This window comes from Petromyzon marinus, chromosome 37, assembly GCF_048934315.1.
Source record: "Petromyzon marinus isolate PM22_M1 ecotype Great Lakes invasive population chromosome 37, UKy_Petmar_22M1.pri1.0, whole genome shotgun sequence".
NCBI classification, from domain to species: domain Eukaryota; kingdom Metazoa; phylum Chordata; class Hyperoartia; order Petromyzontiformes; family Petromyzontidae; genus Petromyzon; species Petromyzon marinus.
Window position 1 is genome coordinate 21,441,471 of NC_133703.1, and position 13,309 is coordinate 21,454,779.

The 13,309-nt window shown below is 46.5% G+C and overlaps 1 protein-coding gene across 1 annotated transcript in view; it reads left to right on the plus strand.

Annotated features, from left to right (window-relative positions):
- Nucleotides 1-6,747: 6,747 nt before the first annotated feature.
- LOC116949629 (E3 ubiquitin-protein ligase TRAF7-like) overlaps nucleotides 6,748-13,309 on the plus strand; it is a 45,467-nt gene continuing 38,905 nt past the window's right edge. Inside the window, exon 1 of the mRNA XM_032967141.2 lies at nucleotides 6,748-7,061. The gene's annotated coding sequence lies outside the window, so the exon portion shown is untranslated. The remainder of the gene's footprint in view (nucleotides 7,062-13,309) is intronic.

A 13,309-nucleotide genomic window follows, 5' to 3' on the forward strand; every position in this document is an offset into this window, starting at 1 on the left:
ATACTGCGGGTGCATCGACCGTAATTATGTACGCGCAGTCTTGCTTCAAGGTGAACGGTCAAGATCCCTTGACGTAGTGCGCAAATTTGCCAAATTTGAAAGTTATATCCGTAAAATTACTGAATTGGGATTAGAGACATAGCAATCATCGCCGCCGCCTACTGACAGCCCCCAGGTGACTTTTGCACAAGAAACTATTCTGGTCTATTGAGATCTCACCTGGGGTAAACACGAACAAAAACCAGTGATGAGACTGGAAGGAGCGGTTCTTTAAAATGTGAAGCAAGGTGCTTAGACCGGAAGCCAGATTGTGATGATTATTATGACGAAACTGCACAAGTGATCTTTAGAGATCGGATCTCGAACTGTGCAACGTCTATGGAGTCCCGCCAGTACGAGCAGGTCCACACTTTACTTTATAATTATTTGACAGAAACACTGTATGCTATATATTGTTATGCACAACATGTGACAAGATTGACACCATACACATTCTTTACAAGAAATGGTAATTCGCATTTTAAGTCACTAGGAACATCCACTATTGTGGAAGTTACGCATGATGGCACAACGGACTGTATAAGAATGTCCAAAAAACACGTCCTAAACAATAGGAATGTATAAACAACAGACGTTGGCAACGCTGCAGCTGCTTCGAGTTTCACTTTGACAGAGACAAATGCACACACTGGCAAATCCGCAGGAAGTGCTGGGAAAGTGAGATTGTTAAACCTTCACAGTGGGCCTTGTTGCTGAATTTTCTTGGGCACTATCATCAAAACGGCACAGCCGTTGAACACCGGTTCCAGCTGCGGTCCGGTGTTGACGGAGCGGTGGTGCAACACCCGAGTTCGATTCCCGCTCACGGCCCACAAACACCAGTGACGATTATCTTAACCGGTACTGGGCCTCCCCTAGGTCGACTCAGCCTCGAACAAGTACCTGGTGCGGTGTATAAATATCGTCATTTGGGAGACAAAGGCGTCCGGGTGTGGTGCTTGCAACGCATCCCCATCGTGTGCCGTGTCGGCCTTAATTGGTGCTCGCTAACAGCACTTTCCTCTAAAGTCTGTAAAGGCTATACGGGGGATCTTTTTTCGTGTGCACGTGTCTTTGTGCTACAATCCTGGCGATCTGTTGTGATACTTTGCCATAATTAAAGACATCTAAGTGCTATCTGAACTTGACCTGAAACCTTTCTTAGGTCAAATGAGCCTGTAATAATACTTGGTACGGTGCGTAAACATTGGCACACGGGCGACAAATGGTCACATCATACCCACATTAATAGGTGCTCGCTAACAGCACTTGTACGAATGTTCAGTGGCAAATTATATCCGAACTTAATTTATCGTGTAATGTAAACATCATAACGTAGGAGACAAATGTGTCAGGGCGCGCTTGCCACGTGGTGAGTGGACATAATAGGGGGCCGTCCATAAATGACGTCACGCGATTTTTGACAATTTTTGACCCCTCCCCCTTCGTCACACGGCGTCACAAAAAGTCAGACCCCCCCCCTCAAATATGATGTCACAAAGCTCTGCCCCCCCCCCAAAAAAAATATATAAAACTTGCTTCAAATCGTTTTAAACTATTGTCATTGTAGTGCGTATTTAATGTGGCGCTGCACTCTGATGTTGTAGGATAAAACATTTATTTAAAAGTATATTTAATTAAACCGCCACTTTGTTCAAATTGTCTTGCTGTGGTTTTCACGCCTGATGATGATTGCTTGTGTTGCAGTCGAAACGTCGTGAGAATTTTATTTTTTATATTTTATTATTTTATTGTTTCCCTTCTACGTGACTTTACCGAAAGAACCAAGAAGATGAATCCCTGCAGTCACGAAAGCTTTAAGTCAAAATTTAGAACGTGTTGTCTATATTTATTTAAAATTGCGCATTTTTATGTGACGTCACATTTCTCACCCCCCCCCCCCATCGTCACACATCGTCACAAATGTCTGACCCCCCCCCCTCCTAGGTGCATGACGTCATTTATGGACGGCCCCTAGGTGCTGACAAACAGATGCGCTGTAATGTACAATTTACAATCGAAATGTGAAACGGAGGAGCTATAATCGGAATGTTGATGCCACGGCTTTGATATTTAGTGAACACGAACAATGCCATGAACTGTACTCGTTAATATAATGCAAGGTAGCCAGATGGCAGTACAGCAATGGATTATTGAATCTATCCGTATGGCGCTTTGGATAATTATCCCTTCATATACGAGGGTTTTCTCAGCATACTCTGGTTTCCCTACCGCAAGCCCAACTTTCATATGGAATGCCAAGTATGACAATTGAGGACCCTCCTAAAATTAGTTTTGAGACTGAATGAGGCTTTCCTGTTGTTTTTCTACATGTAAGACACATTGCTTTCATTTACTCAGGAAAGCCTTACTGAGTCTCTCGTCCTATATTTAAGACGGTCTTGGCATTGGGAAGTTTGACTATTCGCGAAGTTCCTGGAGAAAACGAACTGAAAGAATGAACACACTCTAAATTATATATAAAGACAAATACCCCCCCGGGTATAGTCAAGTGCTGTTAGCACCACGCCCGACTGTCGTTATATCCCTAGTGGCGATGTTTACACATCGCAACAGGCACTCATTTGAGGCTGAGTTGACCTAGGGGAGGCCTAAGACCGCTTTAGATAATAATCGTCACTGGTGTTGGCCGTGAGCAGGAATCGAACCCAGGTAGCCGGGTTTGTAGCACATCGCGCAAACTACTGTACTACCGCTCCCCACACACACACATTTTAAAGTGCTTTGCTGGTGGATTGTGGATCATAATAGCAATATTTATAACTATTTAATTAATACACACGCAAGAAGAATCCTCCCACCACTAAAATAATACGCAGTAATTTCTAGGTCCACCAGCTTATGAGCCCTTCCTTGTCCAGTCTTTTCCAAGCAGACCACGCTCTCCTGATGAGACTCAGAGAAGAACAACCCCATTCGAAGAGTTGCTTTCCTTTGCTTAAAATATATGCTTCGAGGAACATTGGTCCAGATGTTCAGTGAGCACGTGGTCCCGAAATGCCACTCCTGTTTTGTTTTATTCGCTGCATGTTACACACTCTCGATCATTTGGACATTGATAGAGAGAGAGAGCACGCAACTCCCCCTAAGACAAGGCTGTGATGAACGACCCCATTGGTATCATCACGCCTCTGCTTGCCAACCTGAATGTCCCTGATGGAAACTCTCACACACGTGCTGGGCCTTCCTCCAAGCTGAGTGGTTTGTACATTGCTAAATTAACGAGTGCTTTCAAAACCAGACTTCACTTTGGCATGGGATGTGGATCAAGGATTTTACGCATTCATTCTGCCAGCCAACATTGGCCTAGAAACCAAGTGAATCTAGTATGGAGAAACACAACAAACGCAAACACCATCAATGCATACAATACACAAACAACACACACATCGCATGCATGTAACATACATTGCACAAGACATACACTGCATACATACGGCACACTAAACAATGCTATGTTTATACAACATGCATGCATGTAATACACACACTTCACAATATATTCACGTATGCATACACAACGTGCCTACCTATATACGATACGCTGGACAACACGTGCACAAAAATAGATCTATGTAATACACACACTACGCAAAAATGCACACACCATGTATGAAGAGTATAACACAATATGCCTTCACCATGCATACATAGACGGCACACAATGCAGACACAACATTTGCACATACAACACACGCAACGTACTACGCATGACACAACATTTATACGTAAACAAAAAATGCATTATACAATACATAACACTGCCCCGTAAAGTATTGCAAGTTTGATCCACGTTCACCCAATGTTGACACGCTTACTGGGTACCGAAACAATACATACACAGACACGTGGCTGCTTTGTGCTGTAACGTCACAATGTGTGGCTCGCACAAACCAGAAGCACACGCATCTCAAGCGCTGTCTTCTGGACAGTCCTGTTTCTTCACCTGAGGACGGCTACTTGTGTTGTGGCCGAAACGTCTCGTGAGAATTTTATTGTTTTATTTTATTATTTTATTCTCATTCTACGTGACTTTACCGAAAGAACCAAAGAAGATGAACACACGCAAAGAGTTAGACCGCCACCTTGTGATCCGTGCTTGCATATGTCGGCATATTGTATGAATATTTTATTTTGATTTTCAATATTTGATGGCGCGTGCCTGCCTCATTTTTCATCGCGTGGCCTTGGACAAAAAGTCAATGCCAATACTGAACTAGGACCGTAACTGTGTTTTTGTCTTTACCATTTTTTTTACTTAGAAGTATTTTGAGCCATTGTTATAACGTTTGTTTTACGTGTGTTTGTATTTAACGCATTGCAAGTATGTAAACCAGAACTTGTATAATACAGTGGTGCACAATAACAGCCAGGTACAGATAACTTTGACGGGAAATACTGAACAGTTACATTGCAGTTATGAGCTTAGGATTAGAGGGTTAGCGTTTAGGATTAGGGTTGAGGTATTGGGGGGGGGGGGGGGGGTTGGATTCGGGGACAGAGTTAGGGGGATAAGGGTTATAGATAGTTTAGTGCCTGAGACCGACCACGGAGAGTGACATCTCAACCAGACCTGGTGAAGTAGTTACTATTTTTTTTAACAGGTAAGGCCCACTGACATGCAATGTAGCTCTTTTTCAGAAGCAACCTGGCCACAAGTGATAACCCAACGAAGTGGCTTGTCACGTGGAAAATTATAGCAGCCAAATATTGTAAACGCGTGGTGTTGTTGATTCTAAATGTGAAGAGGGGGGTGGGGGGGGGACAAACCGGAGGAGCCGGAAAAAAATCCACGCGACCACGGGGAAAGAGACACGGGATCGAACCCACGACCTCCTGTATACCAGGCGAGGTAGTCAACATCTCCTAGCCACCGCGGCGTGATCAAACAACCCCGTTGACCGACGTGCGGATTTTGGGAAACGTGTCATCCAGCAGTAGATTGAAACAACAGCTCCGCAGTAATATCGTTGCTGTATAGTATGTGGACTAGTTTTAATCCTCTTCTCCCTCGCCTACCACTCTCCGTCTCTTCTCCCAATCTTCCCTCTCGACTCACACCCTCCACCTCTCTCCTCCCGGACATCTGGCGAGAAAGAGCTTTATAGCTCATCGGATTCCTTCGTTATGAATATTATGATCCTTCCGTTTCCCTCGCTCATCCAATCCTTCCTCCTCCGTCCCCAACTAATCTCCCTCCCTCTCCAACCCACATCTCTAACCTCACTCCGCAACGTTCATGTGTAACCCCTAAACTTCATCCGCACAAAGCATGGCAGATGGGGATACCTGATGAACACATTTTTAATTCACAACAATTAACCACTCTCCCGCCGTGTGTGGCGACTGTTGGTCATCCAGAACAGAATCATGTAAACGCATAAACAGCGACTCAATGCCCCATTGAACGAAAATGAATGAGGAGCTCATCAGCCACTTCGATTGAACCTTCGTTAGTTGCTGCTCGAGATCAACATCGCCTCCCTCGCTCTCACTAACTCCTCGATCCTCCGTCACCCACTCATCTCCCTCCCTCCCTCTCGTCTCCGCATCCTTCCTCAGCTCCATTCGCCCCTCTCTCCTCCTCCTCTCCCTCCCTTGCACTGTACCACCCTCCCTCTCTCCTACCCACTCTCCCCCTCTCTCTTTCCATCGTCCCTCTCCTCTCTTTAGCCACATCCCTCTCAACCCAGCTCCTCTCTTTCATTCTCCTCCCTTCCCCACTCTCCTCCCCTCTCACCACCTCCACTCTCCTCACCACCTCCACTCCTCTCACCACCTCCACTCTCCTCACCCACCTCCACTCCTCCCTCTCACCACCTCCACTCTCCTCACCACCTCCACTCCTCCCTCTCACCACCTCCACTCCTCTCACCACCTCCACTCTCCTCACCCACCTCCACTCCTCCCTCTCACCACCTCCACTCTCCTCACCACCTCCTCTCCTCTCACCACCTCCACTCCTCCCTCTCACCACCTCCACTCCTCTCACCACCTCCACTCCTCCCTCTCACCACCTCCACTCCTCTCACCACCTCCACTCTCCTCACCCACCTCCACTCCTCCCTCTCACCACCTCCACTCTCCTCACCACCTCCTCTCCTCTCACCACCTCCACTCCTCCCTCTCACCACCTCCACTCCTCTCACCACCTCCACTCCTCCCTCTCACCACCTCCACTCCTCCCTCTCACCACCTCCACTCTCCTCACCCACCTCCACTCCTCCCTCTCACCACCTCCACTCTCCTCACCACCTCCTCTCCTCTCACCACCTCCACTCCTCCCTCTCACCACCTCCACTCCTCTCACCACCTCCACTCCTCTCACCACCTCCACTCTCCTCACCACCTCCACTCCTCTCACCTCCTCCACTCCTCCCTCTCACCACCTCCACTCCTCCCTCTCACCACCTCCACTCCTCCCTCTCACCACCTCCACTCCTCCCTCTCACCACCTCCACTCTCCTCACCACCTCCACTCCTCTCACCACCTCCACTCCTCTCACCACCTCCACTCCTCCCTCTCACCACCTCCACTCTCCTCACCACCTACACTCCTCTCACCACCTCCACTCTCCTCACCCACCTCATCGCCCCGCCCTCTCCCCCATGTCTCCTCCCCCCGTGGCTCTCTCCTTGCTCGCCGTTGCCGCCCTCCGCCTCTGCATTGGCGGAGTCCCCGCAGGGAGAGAGGCGCCCAAGGGGAGGAGACTCGGAGCGGTTGCGAGACGATTTGCGTGCCAGCATTCTTCGTTCTTTAGTCACTTTTGGTGCGGGTGGAAATTTTGTTCTCTCATTCGCCTCCCTCTCTCGCGTGCCGGTTGCGTTAGGAGTCATAATTTCACGGCAGTCGCAGCTTGCGCGCGCTAATCTTTTAGAATGTGCACGTTTCGTCGGATGCGCTGGTAACATTTTCATCGCCATCATCATCATCGTCGTCATCTTCTATCGGCCGACAGTGAAGAGCATCATCATCATCAGCATCGTCGTCATCTTTACAGGTGAGTTTTTATCCCACCCCAGCGTGCCACCGAGATCGCGTTAACAAAATGAATTCCGCTTTGTCGGCTTCATAACACCACCAACAACAACATCACACATCCACAGTTTAACATCACATGAAGCCCATCATCACCACCACCTTCCACGATCATCATCAGCATCACCGCGCGTGTAATGTAGTGCGTGTACACAATAAACACAATATTGTACAAAAGTCTTTAAGTGCCGCCACGCTGTGTCTACATTGTCCTATGGGGCTGTCGTTGAGCAGGGCGGAGATTCGCGACCGTCAAGTTCGAGTTACGGATAGTCCCCGAGTTACGACGGTCCGACTTACGAGATTTCGATCTTACGATGGCGATACCGACACGACAAAATTGTAAAATAATTTTAAATTTCGCACGGCAGGCAAACGCAGCAGCGAACGATACGTTCAATGCATGTATGATACGTAGCTTTAGCGATTTCATTTTAGGGTTGCCACGATACGATACGTTCAATGCATGTTAAAAGTTTTGATAGGTTAGATAGGATTGTTTTCTGAAACAAAAACTTTCTATAGGTAGCGCTAAGAATTTACCTTGGTTTTTTTTACTTTACATTTTACTGTGCAATACAGTGTTGTAATTAATAAATACATACAGTTTGAGATATTTTCAAACAACACCGCGGCTTGTGGAAGACGGCAAAGCTCCCCACGCCGCCTAACGCGACCGCTACGAAGTGGCGGTGACGCGTGCCAGGCTAGGTGCACCTTGAGACCACGTGAACTGTTGTCGTAGGCTTTTGCTGCTGCCAAGTCACGGCACAGACCCAGGTGCAATGGGTTGGCTGTGCCAGGCTAGGTGCAGGAGGTGGTCACGTGACAGACCCAGGTGCTACGGGTTGACTGTGCCAGGCTAGGTGCAGGAGGTGGTCACGTGACAGACCCAGGTGCTACTGGTTGACTGTGCCAGGCTAGGTGCAGGAGGTGGTCACGTGACAGACCCAGGTGCTCCGGGTTGACTGTGCCAGGCTAGGTGCAGGAGGTGGTCACGTGACAGACCCAGGTGCTACGGGTTGACTGTGCCAGGCTAGGTGCAGGAGGTGGTCACGTGACAGACCCAGGTGCTACGGGTTGACTGTGCCAGGCTAGGTGCAGGAGGTGGTCACGTGACAGACCCAGATGCTACGGGTTGACTGTGCCAGGCAAGGTGCAGGAGGTGGTCACGTGACAGACCCAGGTGCTCCGGGTTGACTGTGCCAGGCTAGGTGCAGGAGGTGGTCACGTGACAGACCCAGGTGCTCCGGGTTGACTGTGCCAGGCTAGGTGCAGGAGGTGGTCACGTGGCAGACCCAGGTGCTACGGGTTGACCGACTCAAATGCCTCCCAGCCGTGCTCCCCCACTGTGCCACCCTCGCTGCGTTTTATGCGCCCCGGCGCTCCGCTCGTTGTTGTGAGCGTGGCTCCTCCGCCGTTCTGCTTTTGCCGAAGAGCGGATATACAACAGTTCAGTGTTACATTAAACGTGCAGTCTATGAACTGTTAATCAGTGCACAATGTGCGCGTGAGCTCAGAATTAAGACTGTGGATAATATTGTGTTAAACTAAGCTCGCATCAAGACTGCACGCCTCATGCACTGTATACAGTACACGCGTGTACTGTAGATGACACGTGCAATAAGTAATCTACAGTATATATTCGGTACAGTGCATGTTTTTTTTCAGCCTGGCACGTATTGCAGTACTGTAGAGTGCTACCCGACACTCGTACAGTACAGTTCTGCATACTGCATCGTACCAGTCGACTTTGCTGTATGCACAGTACGTACAGTGTGTACAGTACATACAGTGAGTACAGTGTGTGCAGTACGTACTCGAGACTGGAGCCCCCTGTGGATCTGTGGCCAGAAAGTCTTGGTGTACAGTGCTTACTGATCTTAACTCTAACTCGTAAGTCTGTCCCTAACAACTAAGTCTGAACTCTTACCCCCTCCCTATCCCTCCCTAACTCTTCTAAGCCTTAATTCTAACCCTATCCCGAACTTGATGCCAACACTTAACTGTAACCTATATCCATAACTCTAAACCACCACCCTGAAACTATTACCCCAAATCCTTGATTTGTAACCCCTAAGCCTCAACTACAACTCCTAACTCTTAAATACTCGAACCTCTAATCCTTAACCCCGGAAATCCCAACACGAACCGCTAAACAAATTATCTAAACTCAGCCCTAAACCCTAACCCCAAAGCAGATAAACCCAAACTCTATCCTGTCAACTCTAAACCCTCACATAAAACCCCATAGACCCAAAACCTTCACCTTCAAATCTACACCCTTAAACCTACAACGAAAACTATAAGGTGTGGCTTCTCAATATCAAGTTCAACCACGAAAAAACCCCAGCAGGAAGGGCTGCATGAATGAATATCTGGTCTTTGATGGGATACACATTTTCAGGTACCAAAGTCGCTATAATATTATGTATACGCAAGCAGGTAAGTACATCTTCATATACTACATCTGTCCGTTCAAATTAAAATTAAGGTACACTTTACACATCTGATCAGCCACACGGCATTCTGGGAGTGCTAATTTCAGCAGCATCGCTTAAGCAAGAAAGAACTCGACCGATTTCGACATTAATTGTTTCATCAGCAGTTGAGGCTTACTTGAACCCTTGCTAGATGTGTATAGTTAAGGGTCCTTTATTTAAGATATGGGTCATTATTAACGCAAACTCATAATACATCAACTGATGAGACACTGACATTCGCTTGGCTTGAAACAATGCTGCTGAAAATATTCACTACCAGAAGGAGGTGTGAACATTTATTTCATTTTCACGTGGAGACATTTTATGATTAGTTCGATTCGTCATGCAGGTTGTTGACCATAACTTCACCACGCTGGTCAGCGGGGGTTGGTGAAAGAGTTTAAGGGTCAAGGGTCGAGTGGGTTTGTTATTAAATCCATTTACGATTTTTGTTTTACCACGTAAGGCCAACAGCTATATAGCTTTTTTCGGAAACGGCTTGGCCACAAATGATAACTCGACGAAGGGGCTTGTCATGTCGAAATTTAGAGCGGCTAAATATTGTAAACGCGTGTTGATTCTAAAGATGGAGGGTAAAAACAGTAGCACCCGGAGAAACATCCATGCGACCACAGGGAAAGAGGCATGCAAACTACAAATATACAGCACCCACGACCTCCTGTATACCAGGCGAGGTAGTTAACATCTCCTAGCCACCGTGATGATGATGAGAGAGAGAGACACGCAAACTCCAAATATACAGCAGGCGTCAAGGTCGGGATCGAACCCACGACCTCCTGTATACCAGGCGAGGTAGTTAACATCTCCTAGCCACCGTGATGATGATGATGAGAGAGAGAGACACCAACTCCAAACATACAGCAGGCGTCAGGGTCGGGATCGAACCTACGACCTCCTGTATACCAGGCGAGGTAGTTAACATCTCCTAGCCACCGTGATGATGATGAGAGAGAGAGACACCAACTCCAAATATACAGCAGGCGTCAGGGTCGGGATCGAACCTACGACCTCCTGTATACTTGGCGAGGTAGTTAACATCTCCTAGCCACCTTGGCACCCATTATAGCGCCACTGACGGTGAGCCCTAACTGGGGATTCCAACTGGGAGAGTTAGTGTTGGTGGCGCAATTCGCCAACCGCTGCCACCGCTTCAACACTGCATTATATGCTGGATGATATTTGTGTGTAGTGTATATACATAACTATGTTCAAACAAACGTACCTCAGAAGGCAATGTATATGATGAAGGTGGTGAGTTTGCGGTCTTTTTTTAGAAGCTTGTATTTTTATGTCCAACGTCATCAACAGCGATTTTGTCACGTTTAACTTTGCAGTGTTTGACATCACGGTAGTATATATATCTCTCATAGCAGATATATTGTGAACGTTTGTGTCTGTATCTTGGCAGATTTACACACGAACGATGCTTTGAGGAAATTGCTTGACTTTGTGGGCAACTTGCACACAATCTGCATTTGCAGTGGTCATACATTTGGTGAACTTTGCGGTACTTGGGACATAGACGACTATATCCGCTGTTGTTAAATATAAATACTGTATCAGTATTCTGTAATCCATGGTGCCATATAAACACTAAATGTAGGCCAGTCTTTACACCATAGCCATCACCCTGTTGGCGTTGATTAAACGAGTACCACTGGAATTCCACCTGGTTGTCCTTTGGATAGACTCGCCACTGTCGTAAGAATGTCGAATTGTCACTTCTGGCTCAGCACTGCCAAAAAGCGATTAACATTACCCAGTGTTTATTTAAGCAAATGAGTACTTCAACTTGACTTTTAGACTCCAGTTAAAAAGGGACTTTCCAGACCAAACATCCCAATGTAAGGACCCTCATGCAAAGTGGTCTTGAAACTCTAAAGCTCCCGGTCATGTATGATATGTTATCATCGTTTTATTCTTGGCCCTTAAGTAGTAATATGAGATTTTAGTTTTTACGCAGATCACTTGCTAATGAGACTAACATGCTCTCTCGAGTTCTCAACTGGTTCAACTAATTGACTCGATCTAGACCGGAAGATAGGAGTGTCTTTTGAAATGACAGCAAAGGGACATGTGACTCAATAAGTACTCCACAGTGTTTCCGTGAAGAGCGTGGACGTTTGCCCAATTTGTATATTTTATTAAGCATAAACATGTTTTTTTTTAGTCAAGTCATTCTATTGGCCTCTGATATCTCTCGCACCATAACAGACATGAAGGTTCTGATGCCACTTGCTACTGATGTAATGCATGCTCGGGAATTGAACCCAGTTGGATAGTTTGTAGGCTTTGCACATTGTGTTCACTTACACAGCATACAAACACATTCATTACTGCGGTTATACCATGTACAAAAGACAGAAGACTCCACAAGAAATCGTTAGATTCCTTAGCTGATTTCAGCTAGGGACTTCTCAGGTCAAATAATTCTTATATTTGGGATTGTGACAAAACAAGGGGTGATTGAAACGTATCGCCTGAAACAGAAAACAGACGAGACTCATTTGCACCAAGTGCAATGCACTTCAAAAAAACTGTCTTGCTCTAACCATTCACTAACAAAATATGTTGCTATATTGCCACTAGAAAAATAAATTGCCTCTAGAAAAAATAAATTGCCTCATCAGTTATTAATTGACTGTGTAAACATGGATGGCTCTGGGCCACTGATCTGATGAGTTTTAGTTTTGTTCTGGTTTCTCTATCTCTTGATTTACTGCGTATTTCTCTGGGTTTTTCCCATTTTCTCAGTTTTAAAGTTCACACACTGGCAGGGTTACTTCAAACGGCGGTAGAAAATAAACAGCTTCTCCCTTGGATAAGCATTAAAATAAAATAAAAATGTTACGTATAATATCTTCAAGTTAAGCTTATCATTCACCCTTTGCTGTAGCACCACGTATTCTATGTCAGGGCACAGACGTCTTGGTCACCCCTCGTATGTTTGTGGCAGCGAGATTAATTTCCCAACTGTGTCGTTCCAATTTCGCCATTGCGGGAGATCATCAGCAAGGCATAGTGCGAGTTTTCTTTACTCGCAGCGAGAACATTTGCACAAGCCGCGTTACGAAACAAAGCCAGCCTAATCCTCACTTTGGTCTCATTCGTCATTTATCATTTAGTACTTTGTGCATGAATGAACATGCATCTGACTAATATGTAAAGACAGCGAAGCTAAGAGAAAGATCCCCCATGTATCCTTACAAATGTTTGGGGCAAGCTCTGTTCGCACCCAGGCACTTAAAGTTCAGTTGTACTAGCAGAGGCTCGCTGTCGTTCAAATACTACTCGCAGCACATGTACACCACCACTTGCCAATGCTCCAACACACAACGTTTTCTTTCCCAGTGTCCTATAGGCAACCAGGGTTGTACTCAGGAGTAGGCTTCAAATTCCGCTTTCCACGTAAATGCCCTGTTATGTTTGTTGAGCACACCTTTACAAACCTAGGTCTTATTAGACAACAACATTTGTGGAAACAAACTCTGGGTCAGTGTTATCTGGGCCTTATTAGCTGGACTACCAAGATGCTGTTGTCGAGCCTTCTTTATAAATGATGGGGCACTGTTAACCAAAAAAAACCCTTTCATATTTCTTTTGTTTATCCTGCACATCCTGCCTTCAGAAAGAGGGGAATCCCCCCCCCCCGGAGTGACCCCTGATTATGCCGATGACGCAACCAAGCCCCGTCCATCACGTGTCC